This window comes from Lagenorhynchus albirostris, chromosome 15, assembly GCF_949774975.1.
Source record: "Lagenorhynchus albirostris chromosome 15, mLagAlb1.1, whole genome shotgun sequence".
Lineage (NCBI taxonomy): Eukaryota > Metazoa > Chordata > Mammalia > Artiodactyla > Delphinidae > Lagenorhynchus > Lagenorhynchus albirostris.
The window spans coordinates 76,962,197-76,983,015 of NC_083109.1; positions in this window are offsets into that span (position 1 = coordinate 76,962,197).

A 20,819-nucleotide genomic window follows, 5' to 3' on the forward strand; every position below is an offset into this window, starting at 1 on the left:
AAAGGCCTTGGGATGTGGAATTACAAGAGCAGGATTTAATCGGCATCGTCACAATGGAGGGACTTTGGGCAATTTACCTAACCTCTCAGAGCTTCAATTTCCTCTCCCAGCAGAGTTTTGATGATTATAATAATGATTGCGATGTATAAGATTCCCCCTCTGTCCAGCCTTGCTTCAGGGTTTTGTTTTGTTTTTTTCCCCTGCTTAACCTGTACAGTTAACTTTCTTTTTTTTCTCTCTTTTTTTTTTTTTTCAGGTTACTTTCTTTAACAGTAGTGGCCAATTTTGCCTGGCCAGGTCTGAGCCCTGTGGCCCCCTCAGCTGGCTTGTCATTAACTATTTAGTCCAGGGCACTTCCCAAGGACTAGCTTGTAGATTCAGCTTTCCCACTCACCTGAGTCTTTTCACTCCACTGTAGCCATGGGGACCTTCTACTTTTAATAAAATGCATCAATTTTCTGATTATAGAGATAATATACATTTTAAAACTGAAATTATAGAGAAGTATAAGAACAGAACAAAAGCATCACATGGCGTAATACTTCAAAGACAGCTACAGATGCTATTTTGTTAACTCTCTCCCTGTATGTGCTTACGAGTGCTTAACACCGCTGGGACAGGACACCTTACTTGCAGGAAGCAATCCGTCAATGGGCAGAGCAGGCAAGAGGGACAGTGGTGGGAGCACGTTTCTGTCAGCTAAGGAAAGACAGGACCTACTCACATGGGCACCAAAGAGTCCTGAGCAACTTCACTGAACAGTAGGGAGGTTTAGTTCTGTCCCTAATAACAGCCTCCACCCTTCCCAACACAGAATCCTTACACAAATTGTATGTCCAGAAAAAAAGCACATTTCAGTCAAAGACAAAGTATAGGGCTTCCCTGGTGGCGCAGTGGTTGAGAGTCCGCCTGCCGATGCAGGGGACACGGGTTCGTGCCTCTGGTCCGGGAAGATCCCACAATGCCGCGGTGCGGCTGGCCCGTGAGCCATGGCCGCTGAGCCTGCGCGTCCGGAGCCTCTGCTCCGCAATGGGAGAGGCCACAGCAGTGAGAGGCCCGCATACCGGGGAAAAAAAAAAGAGACAAAATATAATATAAAAGGGACCAAGACAAGAACTGTATAGAAACTATATAAGAAAAAAGGTCAAAAGTGGGAGAAAATGGCAAATGAGAAACGCATAGAGAGAAACGTGGTCTTTGAACAGAGGAATAGTGGCACTACAGTTTCATTCATTAAAGAATATTTTAATAAAGTATCAATATTTAAAAATAAAGCTCAAAGCAGAAATGTAAGCACACAGAGAATATATGGTACCGTAACAGAATGAGCTGAAACTGAAGCTGACAGAAAGAAGTGAACAAGAAGGAAATAAAAGAGAAAAATAAAAATTCTGAGAAATACAAGCTACATTAAAGAAAAGATAAAGAAGAGTTAGTATAGTTGAAAGCACAGTAGTTGATTATGGAGGAAAGGGTTGAGAAAATCAAGCAAAAATGAACATAAAAGAAGAACCAAAGAATATACATATATTCTATATACACATATATGTATATAGTATTTTTCTCTATATTATCTATCCATACTGTGTTATATCTATCTACCTACTTACATATCTATGAAGAGAATAAAGTCAAAAGAAGAAGAAGACACTAAAATAATGAAACAAAAAAATTATAAGATTTTAGTCCAAGAAAACTTTCTGTAAAATAAAGATCGAATCCACATAATGAAAGCATACCATGCTCTTAAGAAAAACTGACATGGAACTATTAGCACCAAGAGATATCCTAAGAAATAGTGACCATTACAGAAAAAGAAACAATCCTTTGGGCATTGAATCAAAATATCAAGGAAGCTGTAAAAATCGTTGGATTGGGGCTTCCCTGGTGGCACAGTGGTTAAGAATCCGGCCGCCAATGCAGGGGACATGGGTTCGAGCCCTGGTCCGGGAAGATTCCACATGTCACGGAGCAACTAAGCCCATGTGCCACAACTACTGAGCCTGCACTCTAGAGCCTGCAAGCCACAACTACTGAGTCCATGTGCCACAACTACTGAAGCCTGCGTGCTGGGAGCGCGTGCTCTGCAACAAGAGAATCCACCACTCACCACAGCTAGAGAAAGCCCACGTGCAGCAATGAAGACCCAACACAGCCAAAAATAAATAAATTAAATAAATTTTTAAAAAACTCATTGGATTGGGCCTCAAACTTTTCCATATTCAGTGCTGGAGACAGTGGAGTCATACTCCCAAAATCTTCGAGGTAAGAAATGAAGACCCAACCATTTTATACCCAGTATAACTTTTAAAGTACAAGGGCAAAAGAAAATCATGCTAGTACTGGCATAAGGATCCACATATAGACCAATGGAAAAAAACTGAGAGTCTAGAAATATACCCTAGCATTTATATTTGATTGATTTTTGACAAGGGTACCAAATCAATTCAATGGCAGAAAGACTAGTCTTTTGATCTAATGCTGCGGGGAAAACAGGATATCAACGTGCAAAAAAATGAAGCTGGACCCCTAATTCACAGCACATACAAAAATTAAGTCAAAATGATCAAAACCTTAAATGTAACAGCTAAACATAAAACTCTTAAGAGAAAACATAGAGTTAAATCTTCATGACTTGCATTAAGAAGTAATTTCTGATATATGATACCAAAAACACAAGCAACAAATGGAAAAATAGATAAATGGGACTTCATCCAAATTAAAAATATTTGCGCTTCAAAGAACACCATAAAAAGAGTGAAAAGACAACGAACAATGGGAGAAAATTTTTGCGAATCATACATCTAACAAGGGGATTAGATCTGGAATATATAAAAAACTCTAACAACACAATAATAAAAAGATGAATAATCCAATTTAAACACAGGCAAAGCATATAAATAGATATTCTTCAAAGAAGTTATACAAGTGGGCAATGAGCACACACAAAAAAAGATACTTAACATCATTGCCATCAGGGAAATGCAAATCAAAACCACGATGAGATACCACTTGATCACCACTAGGATGGCTATAATAAAAGAGATAGATAATAATGTGTTGATGAGAATGTAAAGAAACTGTAACTCTTGTGCATTACTGGTGGGAATGTAAACTGGTGTAGTCACTGTGGAAAACAGTTTGGTAGTTCCTTAAACTGTTAAACATAGGGGGCTTCCCTGGTGGCGCAGTGGTTGAGAGTCCGCCTGCCGATGGAGGGGACATGGGTTCGTGCCCCGGTCCAGGAGGATCCCGCATGCCGTGGAGCGGCTGGGCCCGTGGGCCGTGGCCGCTGGGCCTGCGCGTCCAGAGCCTGTGCTCCGCAATGGGAGAGGCCACAACAGTGAGAGGCCCGCGTACCGCAAAAAAAAAAAAAAAAAAAAGTTAAACATAGAATTACCATATGACTCAGAATTTCCACTCATAGTTACATACCCAAGAGAAATGAGAATCTACATCCACACAATAACTTGTACATGAATGTTCAAAGCAGCATGGTTCACAGTAGCCAAAAGGGGAACAACTCAATGTCCATTAACTGTTGAAAGGATAGACAAAATGTGGTGTATGCATACAATGGAATGTTACTCAGCATTATGGTAAGCGAAAGAAGCCATCACAAAGGACCACATAGTGTATGAATTCATTTATGTGAAATGTCCAGAATAGGCAACTCTATGTAGACAAAAAAAAAAAAAAAATGCATCAGTCGTTACCTAGGGCTGGTGGGGGGAGCGGGTTGGGGGAGGGTGGGAAGAATGTAGTGTGACTATTCCTAGGTACCAAGATCCTTTCTGGAGTGAGAAAAATGTTCTAAAATTGATTGTGGTAATCATTGCTCAACTCTGTGAATATACTAAAAGCCATTGAATTGTCAAGTCAAATGGATGAATTGTATGGTATGTGAATTATAACTCAATAAAGCTGTTATAGGAAAAAGAAGAAAACCATTTTAAAGGGTATTAAAACTTAGAGAATATAAACCCCATAGGGTCTTGTTAAAGAAATACTAGATGATTAACTTCAGCCAACAAATGAACGGTAGCACTCTGGTAAGCAGACTGGCTGTAAACATTGAATCAATCCAACTGTGGGACGAAGCTAAAAAAAAATTGTGGTTTCAAAACTCTGCTTAAGTATTACAGATTATAATACAGTAAATAAAGTAAGAATCTCTCGGTCCATTCTGATGTAAATAAACAAAAGGAGAAGAAGGAAAAGCTCTACCTTATAGTACAATTCAAACTAATAAGTATAAAAGGATTGATGGAAACAAAATCACTATTTGGTCCTTGGATATAGTGGACCTGTGGTCACTGATTCAGGCAGGTATTGGTTCAGACATGCTAAGGTAGGTGGGTAGTAATATGATAATGTACATAGTATTGGTATGATCTCAGAATATACCCCCACAAGATAATAAGCAGTTACAAAAGGGAAAATGATGTCATTATGGTAGAGAAACCTGGCATATACCAGCCTGACCAGGTGATCAAGGTTAATATCACCAGTGATGGGTAGCTTGAGTTGACATCGTGTATACGTAAAGCACTGTGCTGAGAACACAGCATCATTTCTGTGATATCCCTGCCAGGAATGCACAATCTGGATCTGGTGTTGTGGAGACGTCAGATAGACCCACGCTGAGTGTCATCTGGCAGCGTGTGAAGCCTATACTCTAAAATTGTGGAGGATGTGAGAGACACAAAGATAAGGAACTGTTTCAGGTTGGAGGGGACTAACAGACATGACAATGAGATACAGTACATGTCCTTGGATGGTGGCCTGGACCATAAAGGAAAAAGAGACATAGTTGAGAAGTTGAGACAGTTGGCAAAATTTGAATGGCATCTTTGGATTGGATGGAAGCAGTGTGAAAATATTGACTTTCTGATCTGGAAGCTTTATGGTGGCTCTGTAGGAGATTATCTTTGTTTTAGGGGACACATACTAGAGTCTTTACAAATGAAGGGATTTCACGTCTACAGCTTGCTCTCAAATAATGAAGAAAAAGAAGTGTGTGTGTGTGTGTGTGTGTGTGTGTGTGAGTGTGTGTGTGAGAGAGAGAGACAGAGAGAGAGAGGAAGGGAGGGAGGGGAATATGGAGCAATGCAATGAAATGTTAACACCTGGGGAGTAGGGGTGAAGGAGTTACGGGAGTTCTTTGAACTTGTTAACTCTTCTGTAAGTTTGTAATTACTTCCAAATAAATTATTTTAAAAAGTAGAATATAAATGTTACAAACCCTGAAAATGTACAAACGTTGCCATGCAATCATCGAAAATCGAAAGGTGGTTAGCTCTGGGTCTGAACATGCTATTCCTTTTTCCTGGGACCCTCTCATCCACATTTTAAAGTGATGGATTCTCTTGTGTCATTCATGGCTCTGCCCAAACATCCTCAGGAGAGGATGTCTCTGACCACCCTTGCCTCTGTTTTCTTTGAGACACTCATCACCAGCTGGCATCATACTAGATATTTAGATAACTAGCACTTGGTCTGCTGGGCTTATATTCTGCTATGTCTCTTTTTATTTATGACCCAGGATGCTATTAGGAACATGCACTGCATTTAGTTGTCATGTCTTCATCTCCTCCAGACTTTGGTGCTTAGAAAACTGTCTGGCGCCGAATAGGTGCTCATTAAATATCTTTTATTGTCGAAAAGCTGGGGTGAGGAAGGAGGGGAGAAAGCAGAGCATGAAGTACTCTGATTTCTCCTTTACAGCCAGTGGGACCAACAGATAAAATTTAGAGGGAAAACTGCTGTTTGTGTTATTTGTAGCCATTTGTGTAAGAAAGAGACTAAGTAGGTGGAGGGACTTCCTTGGTGGCTCAGTGGTTAAGACTCCACACTCCCAATGCAGGGGGCCCAGGTTTGATCCCTGGTCAGGGAACTAGATCCCACATGCATGCCACAACTAAGAGTTCACATGCCACAACTAAGGAGCCCATGTGCTGCAACTAATGTGCCAGCAAGCAGCAACTAAGGAGCCCTTGAGCCACAACTAAGGAGCCCTCAAACCACAATTAAGGAGCCCACCTGCCACAACTAAGATCCAGTGCAACCAAATAAATAAATAAAAAATTTTAAAAACAGAATATATATTTTTTTTAAAAAGGAAGTAGGTGGAGAACAGGCTCCATTTGCATCGGCTGTAGAGATTTAGCACATCTCCATCCTCCTGGACTAGGAAAGAACAGGGTACTCACGTTTCCCCACACACACCCCTTACTTCAAAGAGAATGTCTGGCTGACCCCATCCCATTTTAGGGCAGGCTATCATACTTGTGAAATCCATAGATCCAAGAATCGTACTGCCTGGGCTTAAATCCCAGTTCAGCCATTTCTTAGCTGTGTGAGGTGGAAAAGTTACCTAACCTCTTTCTTCCTTGGTTCACTCATCTGTGAAATGAGGACAATAGTAGTACCTATCTCATAAAGATATCTGAGGAGAAAATAAGATGTAAAGTGCCTAGAACAGTGCCTAGTCCAGAGTAAGTGGTAGCTGTGACTATTGTCAAAAGATTTGGACCTTTTTGTTAATATCTTTTAATCAAACCACTATGGGATAAGTGACTTCCAAATATTAAATAGACCCCATTTTTCCTCTAGCCTAGTCCCTCTAACGATGACATTATTCCAGGATTTGAAAAAGAAATACAACTACCATTCAATGTGTCCTGTGATATCATTCATGCAGAGACTGCTATATGCCCACTTTCCTTCTCCTTGTTTTCTTGGGCACACAGGGAGGAGTGTGTGGCTGGGATCTGGACAATGGGATGTGGACAGAGTGAAGCACACTGCATGATGCTCCAGGCCTCTTTCTCTCCCTCGTGTTTGGCCAAATGCAGAATATCCAGTAGAGAATTCTGAGGCTCTAGGGGGTGGAGAGTCTGAGTCTCAGAATGATCCCACTCACCCATCTTGGGCTGCAATCTGAGTGAGGAATAACCCTTTATGGGTTTAAGCCACTGAGTTTAGGGGCTTGTTTGCTAAAGCACTTAACCTGACCTGGCAGAGAAATGCAGAGTGAGCCTACAGTCTTCAAGGCACTGTTCTAGGCTCCAAGGATACAGCAGTGAATAGAATAAATAACGTCTGTGCTGTCATGGAGTTTATAGCCCTCCTGTTACAATACAGATCGTAAACTACTATACGAATAAATGATATGCCAGGTGGTAATGGTAATCCTTGCTAAGCAAAAGAAAATAAAAAAGAAACCAGGGCAAAGAGGATGAAGATTCATACAGATAATAGAGGACCGTGTGAATAGTGATAAAACAAGGCATGGGACAGAGTGGACACCTAATTTTATGAGGAAGTTAGGCTGAGCAGAGCTCTGCACTTGAGTAGGAAATTGAGCTCTGAGCTTCCTGAGGAGCAAAGGAAAAAGCAAAGCATGTTGAATTAAGTAGTTAGGATTATGGGAATAGGGGTGTGTGTGTGTGTGTGTGTGTGTGTGTGTGTGTGTATTAGATAAAATGTTTTTCCAGTAGCAAACCCCAAAAGGAATTTATTTCAATAATCCCTTCAAGGACCTCAAGTTCAGAGGATGGAAAAGGTATTAACGTTCTGAGTCGTGCGCAAAGAATTATGGATGAGTTGGGACAGAAAGTGGTGACTTCCCGGGAGGAGAGCTGGGGCCTTATTGTGAGGCTGAGCCGGCGTTGACCAGCCTCTCTCTGCCTCAGTGACCTCCAGTGATTTCCTGCAGTGAAGCTTTTCTAAATGCACAGGCTGTTAAACTCCATTGTGCTACTTTGACATCTGGAACAAATCCTTTTGTCATACACCGTCAGACTTTAAACAAATAAGAGCTAATGAGTTATCCAGATGCCGTGAGTTTGCCCCAACCAATAATTACTTTGTTCACTCAAGGGTAGTATAGAGGTAACAGGCAGAAAGATCTCTCCTGTCCCACCTTGCAAATATCTGACTTGTCTGATGTTTACAATGTAACATATTTGTTTTGCCAGGTCTGCCCTATATATCCTCCTGTCCAGAAGCTCTACACCATAATGGTGTGGAAAGAGTGTTCGTTTTGGAGCCAAGCCCAGCAGAGTTTCAGTCCCAGATTCTCTCGATCATTACCAGAGTGAGCAAGGGTGCACCAGGTTTCCTCACCGTGGGCCCCAGTTTCCTCAGCTATACACTGGAGGTAACAGCACACACTCCATAAGGTGGGATTACGTAAGAGTTTAATACAATGTCTGGCACATTGTAGGAAATCAATAAACATTTGTTCCCATTCTATCCTCAAACCACTTTTAATTAGTGTGCCCTTTGAGAAAATGGTCAGTGATTTTTTTTTTAATAGGACGTTATTTGGTAAGTTCACTTTCAGGAGAGTGATTTGTTCCTTTTAATTTAAAGCCCATTAATCAGAGTAATGTGGCCTTCCCTCTACTGGATGCCTCTCCGAAGTCTCTTTCCCTACAGCTGACAACAGAGAAAAGGCTATTTGGGATAAAAGGATGCACACACTCCTTCTCAGGCTGGTTGTTGGGGGGATTGGGGGGGATATTAGGCCACTGGATTATATTTGCGTGTCTGGTCTCTGGAGACAAAGAACATGGGCAGGGTGGACCTACTTCCAGCTACAGTAGCCCAAAGCCATGAGCACCTGTAGGAGAGGAAATTAACCAAAGATGAGGCACCTGGAGGACCAGATGAATATGGGCGGGACATCAGAACATCATCCCAAAAGGCAATCTGAGATGGAGATTTGGGAGCACGCAGAACTAAGCAGCATACGTGGGAGAGGCAGAGGCGATTGGCCAGGGGGCGGGTGTCAGCACAGACAGGAGCCAGCAAGACAGAGAAATGGCAGCTGTGGCCAGTGCATGGTCTTCCCAGACCAGCCGCCACAGACAGTGGCTGGAGGACTTTTTTTTTTTAATGGCATATAATTGCTTTACAATGTGCTAGTTTCTGCTGTACGACGAAGTGAATCAGCTATATGTACACATATATGCCCTCCCTCTTGGACCTCCCTCCCACCCACCCCCCAATCCCACCCATCTAGGTCATCACAGAGCTCTGTGGAGGACTATTTATTTATTTATTTATTTATTTATTTATTTTTGGCTGCATTGGGTCTTCGTTGCTGCGCACGGGCTTTCTCTAGTTGCGGTGAGCGGGGGCTACTCTTGTTGTGGTGCATGGGCTTCTCATTGCGGTGGCTTCTCTTGTTGCAGAGCACGGGCTCTAGGCACGCAGGCTTCAGTAGTTGTGGCACGCGGGCTTAGTTGCTCCACAGCACGTGGGATCTTCCCGGACCAGGGCTCGAACCCGTGTCCCCTGCATTAGCAGGCCGATTCCTAACCACTGTGCCACCAGGGAAGCCCAGGGGGACTTATTTTTTTAACCTTTCTTTTAATAAGTTTTAAAATATAGGTATTATAGGAAAAACTACAAAAATCAGAACTATGTCACAATGATTTGAGAACACACAAAACCCTCCTAAGTACGACCCATCACCCAGCACCCAACCTCTATCCTCTTCTCCCTCCAGGAAAGTAACTGATTCCCTGACTAGGATATAGAATATCTTAATAACTCTCTTGCTTTTCTTTATAGTTTTGCCACTTTAGCGTGCCTACTCATACACAGTGGATTTGTTTGCCTATTTCTTGAACGTTATATAAAGAGTCATACACTATGTATCTTTTATATCTGGTTTATTTTGCCCAACATGATATTTGTGAGATGCGCTCATGTGGTAGCAGGTAGCAACACGTCATTTATTTTCATTGCTGTGTGGAATTTCATCGTCTGGATATTCTGTGGTGGATTTATTCATTCTGTTGTTGATAGACATAGGGATTGTTTATGGTTTGGGGATACAACCCAAAGTGCAGCTATGAACATTCCCATGTACATTTTTGGTGCAAGCAAATACATTTCTATTGAACGTGCATGCATGTGTGTGTTGCCTAGGAGTGGGACTCATGGTGTATAGGGTGTGAGTGTATTTGTGATTAGTTGACAATGCCAGCTCTTTTCCAAAGTGGTAAAATGGCAATACCATGGAATATCTGATCTCAATGGATCTTCCATAGATAGTTCTTTGAAAAAGGTCTCAAAGCTCCCTCAAGTCTGCAGCAGAAACAGTTTCCTGACCTAATATACATCATCCTGCTTATTTTAGCAGCCCTCTCAAACCGTTGGATGCCACATACGTTCAAAGAGTGATATTGCTGTTGGATTAGAATAAGAACTACTTCTACTGGGATCAGTTTAGTATATACATATACCAAATAATATAATTCAATATACCATAATATTTTATAATTATACTAAACAATAATAGTAAATATTATATAATACGTATGAATGGACCAAATAGTAAGTGATACAATCACTGGCTACGTATATTGTCAGACTAGGTCTGCCTCACTTTCTCATTATGAGAAAATGTTGATACATCCCACAGAATAATACTAAGTATCCCTTTCCTGATCGTCCTTCCCATGCCACGCCTCCACCCAATGTTAGGAAACAACAAAAAATATTTAGCAGCAGCTAGCAAAGATTGTTACTTGCCCCAAACCCAGAGAAGGCAGCTTTCTGTTCTATTGGCTCAGTAGCTGACTCTTTCATTTAGCCTTGTCTAAGAGGTAGGAATGTACTCAACTACCCATATCCAAAACTCAGGAATTTGGAGTTATCTTTCCATCAGACTTGGTTTTGGCCTGAGAGAAGCAGGCCCAAGTCTAGGATCAGTCCAGATAGGGTAGGCTTTCAAGATAGCCTCCAAAAAAAAACTAGGACAGCAAAAAATAAAAGTTAAGCTACATAATGAACACCCTAAAAGAAAGCATAAGTGAAGCTTTTGGAAGAATTCTGCATCATGACAATTAAGGATAAAAGATAGGAAGACAGGAAGAAAGCTTTCCCATGAAATAGATTTATTTAATGAAGTGGAAAAAATTAGAAATAAATAACTGCTTTAAAAAAATGAGAACCAAATGGATACTTATTATTCAATGGCAAAAGATAAAATAAACAAAATGAAAACATCGTTATTGGAAATACGTTGGCTGCAAATATTTAGGCTGTGGACCCTTTCCCTAGAGAAATGAGTACTTATAAATAAACATAATATTTTGAATTTGATTTTAGGAGATTCTGAAATTCTCATAAACTTCTGCTTGGAATATAAAATAGTAAAACCACTTTGGAAAGCAGCTTGGTAGTTTCTTAAAAAATTAAAAGCACTCATGAGATGTGATCCATAGCTATTCACCCAAGAGAAATAAAACCATATGTCCACACAAAGATCTGTATGCAGATATTCATAACAGCTTTATTAGTAATAGCCCAAAACTCAAATCAACCCAAACGTCCAACAGCAGGTGAATGGATACACAAGCTGTGATGTATTGTATAATGGAATACTGCTCAGCAATAAAAGGGAATGAACTCTTGATACCTCTGTAAAGTACAAGAATCTCAGAAGAAGTATGCCAAATGAACTCTACTGCATATTTTCATTGATTTAAAATTCTAAAAAAAAGTCCAAACTCATCTGCAGTGACAGAAAGATCAGTGGTTGCCTGGCAAGTGGTCAGGGGTTTAGGAATGAAGAATTACAGAGACACGGGAAGTTTTAGGGCTGACAGAGATGTTCATTATGTTGATTACGGTGATGGTTTCAAGGGTGTATGCAGACATCAAAAGTTATCACGTTGTATGCTTAAATGTGTGCAGTGTGTTATACGTCAGTAATTCCTCAATACAGCTTTGTAAACCATTACGCAACACAGTCCTGACCACTTCCAATAACAGTGCACACATTTAACACCTGTTTGGAACACAATTTTGCAAGATGCATCATAAATTCTTACTGTTATTACAATACAGGTGAAATGTACAAGAATCAACCCAAATAGGCAATGATTGGGCAGTTTGTGGTGGGTGGTGTTATTCCCTGACTTGTCTTTTAGAGAAATGCCTGCTTGGAAATGTTACAGACTCACCTATCAGGGGGCTTCCACTTCTGTGGATGCAGCGTCTTATATATCAACCATTTTGTTCATGTTTACCTGCAGTCACAGATTGTTGTGTTTGATTGACCCTTTGTTCCTTGTGTTTAAAACAGAACAGATAAGTTCTTTAATTACTCCTTTAGGGACAGTTAATACATTCTAAGTGTTTCCTAAGCTTGGGAAAGTGATTGAGTGTTTCTGGTTAATACTTTTATATTCAAGGTTAATTATTGTTTTTTGATGATATTTTCAAATTCACTAATATCCTTAATAAAGTTGGCAACCATTGGTTGGTTAAGGGGACAAAACTATTAGTATGAAAGCTAGATTGTCGATGAAAGATAAGTCTATTCATTTCTTGGTCATAGACAATATGGGCAGACCCTATAAAATAAAAAATGCTTATCCTGAGTACCTTCTCTTTAACTCAATGATATAAAAAAAGAGCTGTAAACAGCCTGGAACTTATTATTTCAGCAAGACTGAATAACAACAAAGAAGACAGGGCAAAGGACACTGAGTACAAAGAATTTGGAGAGTGGATAGGAAGGTAGCCTAACTGTTCCTCATTGAATGTGATGAACTGCACATAGAAATTTACTGGAAGGGAAAGAAGCAAGAGAATGCAAAAGTTTTTGGCATTTCACAGACCTTCTCTGAACCTTAAATTTTAATGTTATCCTTAAAAAACGATGCATCCCTTGTTCTGCAAGGGAGGTGAGAACACGCAAACTTCACATCGGGCTTAAGCTGGCTTTCTGCTGATTGAATTCCACAGAAATCAGTAGAGATGCATTTAACAGTCTGGAGCGATCTCAGGGAGTCCTTCCCAAGAAGACGAGTGAAGAACTGGTACATCCCTTGAAGAGGGTTAAAAGGGAGCAAAGCAAAGCTACAGACATTGAACTAAATTCAGGTAAGAATTTCTGACACCATCACTCAAAGCGATGGATGTAATTAAGATAGAATGAAAATCATGGAACTGCTAAAACAGCAGAACTATGAAGGTAAGGGTAATACCGTTCCACGTGGCTCCTTCCTGCCTTGCTTAAAAAAGTTATTTAGTAAACATCAACAGTGCTCACAGCATATTAGGTAAAAAAAATGGGGAGAGAGAGAGATAAAGAGAGGGAAAGAGAAAGTATTTGACTGTCATAGTTTACCTTGTCATTCTCCTGCTGAAAAATGGCTAATTGGCCCTTCACTGAATAAAACAGTAAATAAACACCTTAGCAGGGATAAAAATTTGTTCATATTCTGTCCCCAATTCACCCATTTCTCAATCTATATCCTTCTCCACTATCTAGTCTTTGGATTTGATATATCAGGATAAGCATGGTACATAATCAATTACCTAGTTCCAAGTATTAAGTAGCAATACCAGACATTAGGTTCATTACTGCTAGTTGCTATCTCACACACACAACACACACCCACACCCACACACACGCCCCGCCCCCCACACCACTATCTCAGTGACTCAATGTAAAAAATCATCCAGCACTTCACCACTTCGTTCATGCAAAGTCCAGCCAAGATATTCCTGGTTGGGTGGCTCTCTGGACAGCTGTCCTCTAAGTATTGAATCTGACTCATACTCTTTCCATTTTGATCGACTACATCCCTTAGAGTCTCCTTCCAGCCTTCTGTTCTCCTGACTCACTGGCCAAGAGAAAGCAAGTGAACAGTCTTTCAGAAGATTTTAGGGGCCAGCCCTGGAGGTGGTCCATACATCACTTTTGTCCACATTCCCTTGGTCAAAACTAGTCACATGAACCCATCTAGAAATGAGGGATCTATCAGTTACGTGTTGCCATATAGCAGAACACCCCATAATGTAGCTCGTGTACTTTGCTCGCAATTCTGTGGGTTGGCCATTGATGCTGGATTTCACTGGGCTGACTCACACATCTTTTGGTTAGATGCTGCTTCTGGTGGTTGGCTGGCTGTTGGCTGGAACAACAGGTATGACCTGGCCATGAATCTCTCATCATCCACCAGGCTAGCGCAGGCTTGTTCTGTGGCAGCTCAGACTTCTAGGAGTGGAAAGAGAGCAAGTTCCAGTGTGCAAATCCTTTTCAAATCTCTCCTGGGCCAAAGAGAGAATGAATTTATGAGTGAATGAATGAAACAATCTGAAGAGTAAAAAGCTAAAGCGTAAATCTCAAAATATTCATGGCCTTTAACCAAGTAATAGCATTTCTGGGATTCCACCTTAAGAGAACAATCCTAAATAAAGGGCAAAGTGTAATTTTTAATGGTAAAAGTTAAAGACCTCATGATGCAAAGGTTATGTAACCCATTCAATGGAACATTACACAGATATTAAAATTGAGAAAACAGGGCTTTCCTGGTGGCGCAGTGGTTGAGAGTCTGCCTGCCGATGCAGGGGACGCGGGTTCGTGCCCCGGTTGGGGAAGATCCCACGTGCCGCGGAGCGGCTGGGCACGTGGGCCATGGCCGCTGAGCCTGCGCGTCCGGAGCCTGTGCTCTGCAATGGGAGAGGCCACAACAGTGAGAGGACCACATACCACAAAAAAAAAAAAAAAATTGAGAAAACAATATAAAATTGATGTAATACATTGAATGATGTAATAACATCAAAACATCTATGATTTAATAGAAAGTTAAAAAACAGGATAGTAATAACTATAGCAATGTTAAGGAAAATATTTATAATATAGAAGACTTCCATTTAAAAAACTGAGCACAAAACACTAACAAATATTAACTGCGCTTACCTGCGCGGTGCGTGCAGCGATAATTATTTAGTTTTGTTTTAATCTTCACTTTTCTTATTCTCTGAATTTTCTTTAAGGCGCAGTTCTTGTTTTTATGGTGAAAAATAAACATGAACAAAGTAAAAGCTCTAACATAGTGTTTGCTACGTGAGAATGGTCACCGGGGGCTGAGGACTCAAGGCGGGGAGGAAGGAGGGTGGATCTGTCGGTATCCCCTCCCTAGCTGAGGGGTGAGATGTGTGACCAGTTCCATCTTTGACCCCTTCCTGTGTAATGATGGTGTTCCAGGTGGCGCCACCTGCCTCCGTGCTTAGAGACGCCTTCTTAGTGGTGGTGGCACTTTTTCTCTGAGTCATTCACACTGTCCCTCTGTCTCCTGCTATTAAAGCGACTGGCTTTCCGACACGTTGGTCTGAGTTGAGGGCACCAGGCTGAGCAGAATCAGCACTAGCACCTGCGTGCTAATTAGAAAAAGGCACTTCGTGGGCAGGAAGAGCCCAGAGCCAGGAGGTGGGTGTGATGAGCAGACCCCAGGCTGGATTTCAGCACCCTCTCCACTCACCCTCCTGGTTGCTTTCCCACCTCACTCCTGCAGGGTGCAACCTCTCTCTAGCACCCATGTATCTGGGTAAACCTAGTTATGTTTGAAGCCAATGAACTCAGCGTAGTTCAACCAGCTAAGGTGAGATGTTCATTCCATGCCATCATTTCTACCTAACTCTGGATGTAAATGTTTGACTGCACTTAGACTTAAAGGTTCTAGAAGATAGATAGTGGGAAGCAGCTGCATAGCACAGGGAGATCAGCTCGGTGCTTTGTGACCACCTAGAGGGGTGGGATAGGGAGGGTGGGAGGGAGATGCAAGAGGGAGGGGATATGGGGATATATGTATATGTATAACTGATTCACTTTGTTACACAGCAGAAACTAACACACCATTGTAAAGCAATTATACTCCAATAAAGATGTTAAAAAAAAAAAGTTTCTAGAAGGCAAGGGAGACTTTATCAGAAACTTTACTCCCATAAACTCAGATCAGGGTGTTACACAAACCTTCCCAGTTGGCCTGCAAAATACTGCGTATTTAACTGATTATGCAAACAGCAAGAAAGATTCAATTCATAGCATATAAAAGCTCGAAGGGAATTTCGTAAAACAATCGAGTTTATCTGATCATAAAGAAGACTAAAGACTTCAGGAGATTAATAATAATAGAAATACCATTAGAATGGTGATAAATAATAATAGTAACAAAATAATAAAAGACTAAAAGATAAAAGACTTGACAAGTAAATAGAATGTGTGGTCCTAGATTGGATCCAGGACCAGAAGAAGAACAATTGGGAAACTTTGAATGAGGTCTGTACATTAGAGAACAGTGTTATATCAATGTTAATGTCCTAAATTTTGATCATTGTAGTGTGGTTATGATAGATATAGCATTCAAGGAATCTGGATCAAAGGGATACAGGAATTCTTTTCACTATATTTGCAACTTTTTCTTTAAGTCTGAAAAAAAAAGTAACGAACACACCCACACAAGCATAGTCCCTCCACATCATCTTGCAGATGATGACATTGAGCATCTTAGTCACGGACTCAGAGTCAGAGGGCAAGTGGGCAGCGACAGAGGGCTCAGGGTCAGAGGGCAAGCGGGCAGCAACAGAGGGAGATGTCTCTGCTCTGCATCCTCATGCAGGGTCCACCGTCTGCAATGATTCAGGCCAATGAGGCCCGTGGATGGGAGGATGCGCTTGGAAAATCACCCTCAGTCATTCTTTTTCTGAAGTCTTGGTCTACTCAGTGTGTTCAGACTCGGTTTAAAGGCTCCAGAAGCATGGGAAGGAGGGTAAGGGCCAATCCTCTGCCCTATCCAGGGCTTAGGCACCTCTGAGGACCAGTTCCCTCAAGGCACTGGGCTTTTAGGAAGTCTACAGTGTGCTGACATCCTTGCTGCCTGAGAGAAACCCTCAGAGGGGCTGTGTGGAGAAGGTCACTGCAAGGTCATTGGGCAGTGGTCATTACAGTGTTTAGCAGAGTATCTAAGGGATGCTGGAGCTGGACACAGAACTGGGTTCTGCCAAGTTCTTTCAAGGGTTTTGCTCCCAGCAGGAGAGGAATTCAACTCACTGTACAAAACGGTAGTCCTTGCTCTTTACCCAGAAATGAATGCTTCTGCTAGATGAATGGCAAACGAGGGGTCCCAGTTGGGTGTCTCCATCTTTCCCACAAGTGCATGAGCTGGGGGAGAGGGGATGGAGTAGGCTTCACCCAGATCACACAGACCTCCCCCTGAGGTCTTCCGATGTGTGAGGCTGCAGAAAGCCAGGTGGCCTCATCCAGTTCAGACCATGGAACCCAAATCTTGATAGGGTCTTTGGTTGGGATAAGGAGAGGCACATTTATTGTAATAGTCGTGCCATTCACTCACAATGACTTGTTATCCTGAGTCTTCACGGGTCCAGCTGGTTTATTCTTAGGTACACCGGTCTTTGGAAAGCAAATGCTCCTTACTTAGACTGTCAACAAATATTGATGTCTTGAGCCTCCTTTCTACCTGGTGAATCCAATTCCTGATCGTGTGTGTGTGTGTGTGTGTGTGTGTGTGTGTGTATTGGCTCATTTCCTGTTAGCCACACCATTTATAGGCACTGAGAGTTCAGCTTTTCCCCTTTATTAAATCAGTAGTTATTCCCCTTGTAGAGGTTCATCTTCAAAAAAGTGTTGTCAGCTCTCGACATCTCCTGTTTCCTCACCTCTTCTAGTTGTCCCTCCGTGTTTATCACCTTCAAAACATTTCTTGACTGAATTTTTTTAGTTGAGCTATGGAAGACACAGGGATAAATGCATAACTTTAATCCGTCTGGTTTGACTGTATTGTACAAATGTAGAATTTTCAACCATCGAGGGTATAACTGTACAGCCGTGCAGACCGTTCATTTACAAGTCCAGGAGCATGGAGCACATAGACTCTAAGTGGTGCAATGTCAAAGCCCCAGGGAAAGGAACACATCAGTCATTGCTTCTGGGTTCAAATCTGTTTGTGGAGAACTTGCTGAAGTACAGAGGCTGTTTGGACCCCTTCAGCGATCGCGTGGTCGGATCACAATCCTTTCTGAAGGTCAGGATGAGGCAGCATGCTCTTGGATGGAAGTGAAGATGGACGGGGGCCATCATGAGTGGCCTGTTGGTAGCATAAGAGGACATTGGTGGGGGACATTTCCTGAGGACCCCACAGCCTTGCCCTTGGTGCTTTGAGTGTGGGTATCGTGCACCTAGGCACCCAACTGGTGACGAGTGGAAACTCTGACAAACACATGAAAGAATCAGAGCCAATAATAGTTCGTGGGGTTCGCTGAGTGGTCTGTGATGTGCTGACTCCCCCTCCTGCATCGTGGACTGACCCCCCAGCTCCCAGCCCAGCAGCCGGCCCTGCACAACCCATAGCCCCTGAGGCCAGGACTAATTTCTCATCTTCCCTCCTTGAGGGAATTTCCCTGGATAGTCTGTGACTCTGAATCAGATAGGAATTATGATAATAATAGACATTTATTGAGTGTTTACTTAGCATCTGACCTCTAACTCTTATACCACTGCCCCAGACAGAGGATGCTAACTCCACTCTAACCTTCCAGTCCAATCAATTTAATTTAAAAAATTCTATGGAGAGACTTCCCTAGTGGCACAGTGGTTAAGAATCCGCCTGCCAATGCAGGAGACATGGGTTCGAGCCCTGGTCTGGGAAGATCCCACATGCCGTGGAGCACCGAAGCCTGTGCGCCACAACTACTGAGCCTGTGCCCTGGAGCCCATGAGCCACAACTACTGAGCCTGCGGGCCACAACTACTGAAGCCTGCGGGCCTAGAGCTTGTGCTCCACAGCAAGAAAAGCCACCGCAGCCTGCGCACTGCAAAGAAGAGTAGCCCCTGCTTGCCTCAACTAGGGAAAGCCTGCACGCAGCAACCCCCAAGTCAGGAGTCACTGCCCCATCAGCCCTGTTCATTTTCATCACAGCATGTGTCTTAACCTGAAGCTGTCTTGTTCCTTTGCGTAAGTGCGGCCTCCCACTGGAATGAAAATTGCCCAAGAGCAGAGACTCACCTGTCTTGTCCTCTATCCCCTGAGCCCCGAGTACCTCCTGGCACACAGTCTCAGTGAATATGCCGAATATCTCATTTAGTCCTTCTTATAATCCCATGAGCTACGTGCTACTATGCTCCCCATTTTACAGACGAGGGAAGAGAGGCTCAAAGAAGTTCAGTGAGTAGACTGTGCAGCTCTTCAGCTGAGAATCCAGGCCTGTTTGATGTTGTAGCCAGTGCTCTTTGTCTGACTACTGCACTAGTCTGTGCCTTACACTGAGATGGCATCCCAGTCTCGTCCGAGGCTGCACAGTGTCTCGCCCCCTCCCTGCCCATTCCTAAGCAGGAGGAATTTCTGCTTCTCTGCCCTCATCCCTCAGGCTTTCTCTCCCTCCCTTTGTGCTCAGAGCTGCACACACACTCAGAGCTGCCTTAGGCCATTCCACATTTTGGTCAGACTTCCTGTCGAAGTCAGGATGCCTGGCACTGTGTCTCCTACCTCCAAGTCCTGGACCGCTCTGTCCCCTTATAGTGCTAGCGTTTCCCAATGGCATGTGTTCTCCAATGCCTGTTCTGCCCCTTTAAAATGAAGTGTACTTTTGAGAGGATAAGGGGCATCCTGGAGGCTGGGCTTTGGCATGTGTTTAGGGTAAACCTGATAGCATTTGCATCGACAGTCAACTCCCTTCTTGCACAGAATGGCTGAATGCCACAGCATCAATCCTGTATTTGATCTCTACATCACAGACTCTTAAGTTTGTTTTTCCTCTGGGGACTGAGATCTCAGTTTTGATGATGGCCTTTTTCCAGCTTCCTTTCCATAGAGAAAACAGTCTAAAAACCATTCAAATGTTTATTCGTTTCACACATATTTCTAGCCCCAACAGTATCTACCAAGGATGCTAAGTGATATAGATGTGTAAGATAGGACCAGTCTCTCCTCACTGGCATGGTCCCCAGGGATGGGAAATGTATAATGCCTTCCCCAAGGGAGTACTCATTTTTATTTTCACCCTTGTACTGGATCGCTCACTCCACCATCTCGACCTCTTAAATTCAAGAGAGCTCCCCTATGACCATGAAGAACACCCGAGGTTACATGAGAAACATTAGCTGGTGCATAAAGCTGTCAAACTCCCAAGAAGAACTGGCCCAAAGCAGACACTCCACAAGACAAAGATGGAGGAGCGCACAGGAAATGAAAGGAAGCATTTTTCACCTCCCAATGTGGAAGAATGCCCAGTAACAGAGCCAGAAAAAGACCCGAGGAGGTCAATCAAGATGACTTGACATTCAAGTCAAGGTGAATTAGGTGGAGGGGAAAGAATAAGGAAGGAGAAAACAGAGATCAAAAACCCAACACCTATACCCAAATGTGATGACTGCATTTAACCTGGGGACCACAGAGGATGCCCCTCCTACCCATGACTTTGGGATAATGAGGGAGGTGGGAACAACCAGGTAGGAGGGGTGCTGCATGCATTCAGCTAATTTGGGGGCTGTCTTTTTTTTCCTGCTCCTGAAGCCTATACCTTAACTTGCTTGCTGCTTTAGACTCTCCTTGGACCAGCTGGCTTGCACCAGAACAGAGATCATAAAAACTGTCAACGTCAAGTGATTAAGCTCTGTGATTTTAAAGACTTTTCTCTTCCCAGGTTTTGCCACCTTCAATTGACATTTTCACTCTACGAGGCAAGGATGGGAGAGTGTAGGGGCCATATAAGAGCAGCACAGACTCCACTGCATGGGGCTTGAGCAAGAATTCTGAGACTGTATCTTAAACGTTCCCTGGCTTTCTGTGGTCCTTTGCCTCAGATTCCCATCCGATTAGAGAAGGCATCTGCCCTCCCTGATGAATGACTATTCTAAGGTCCAGAATTTTTATTTTGATAGAATCTCACTTACATGCAAGTTTATACATTGATCCTATTTTCAGGAGGTAATGTTTACACTTGGAAGGCCCACTTTCACATCATGCTGGTGGTTCGAAAGCAGAACC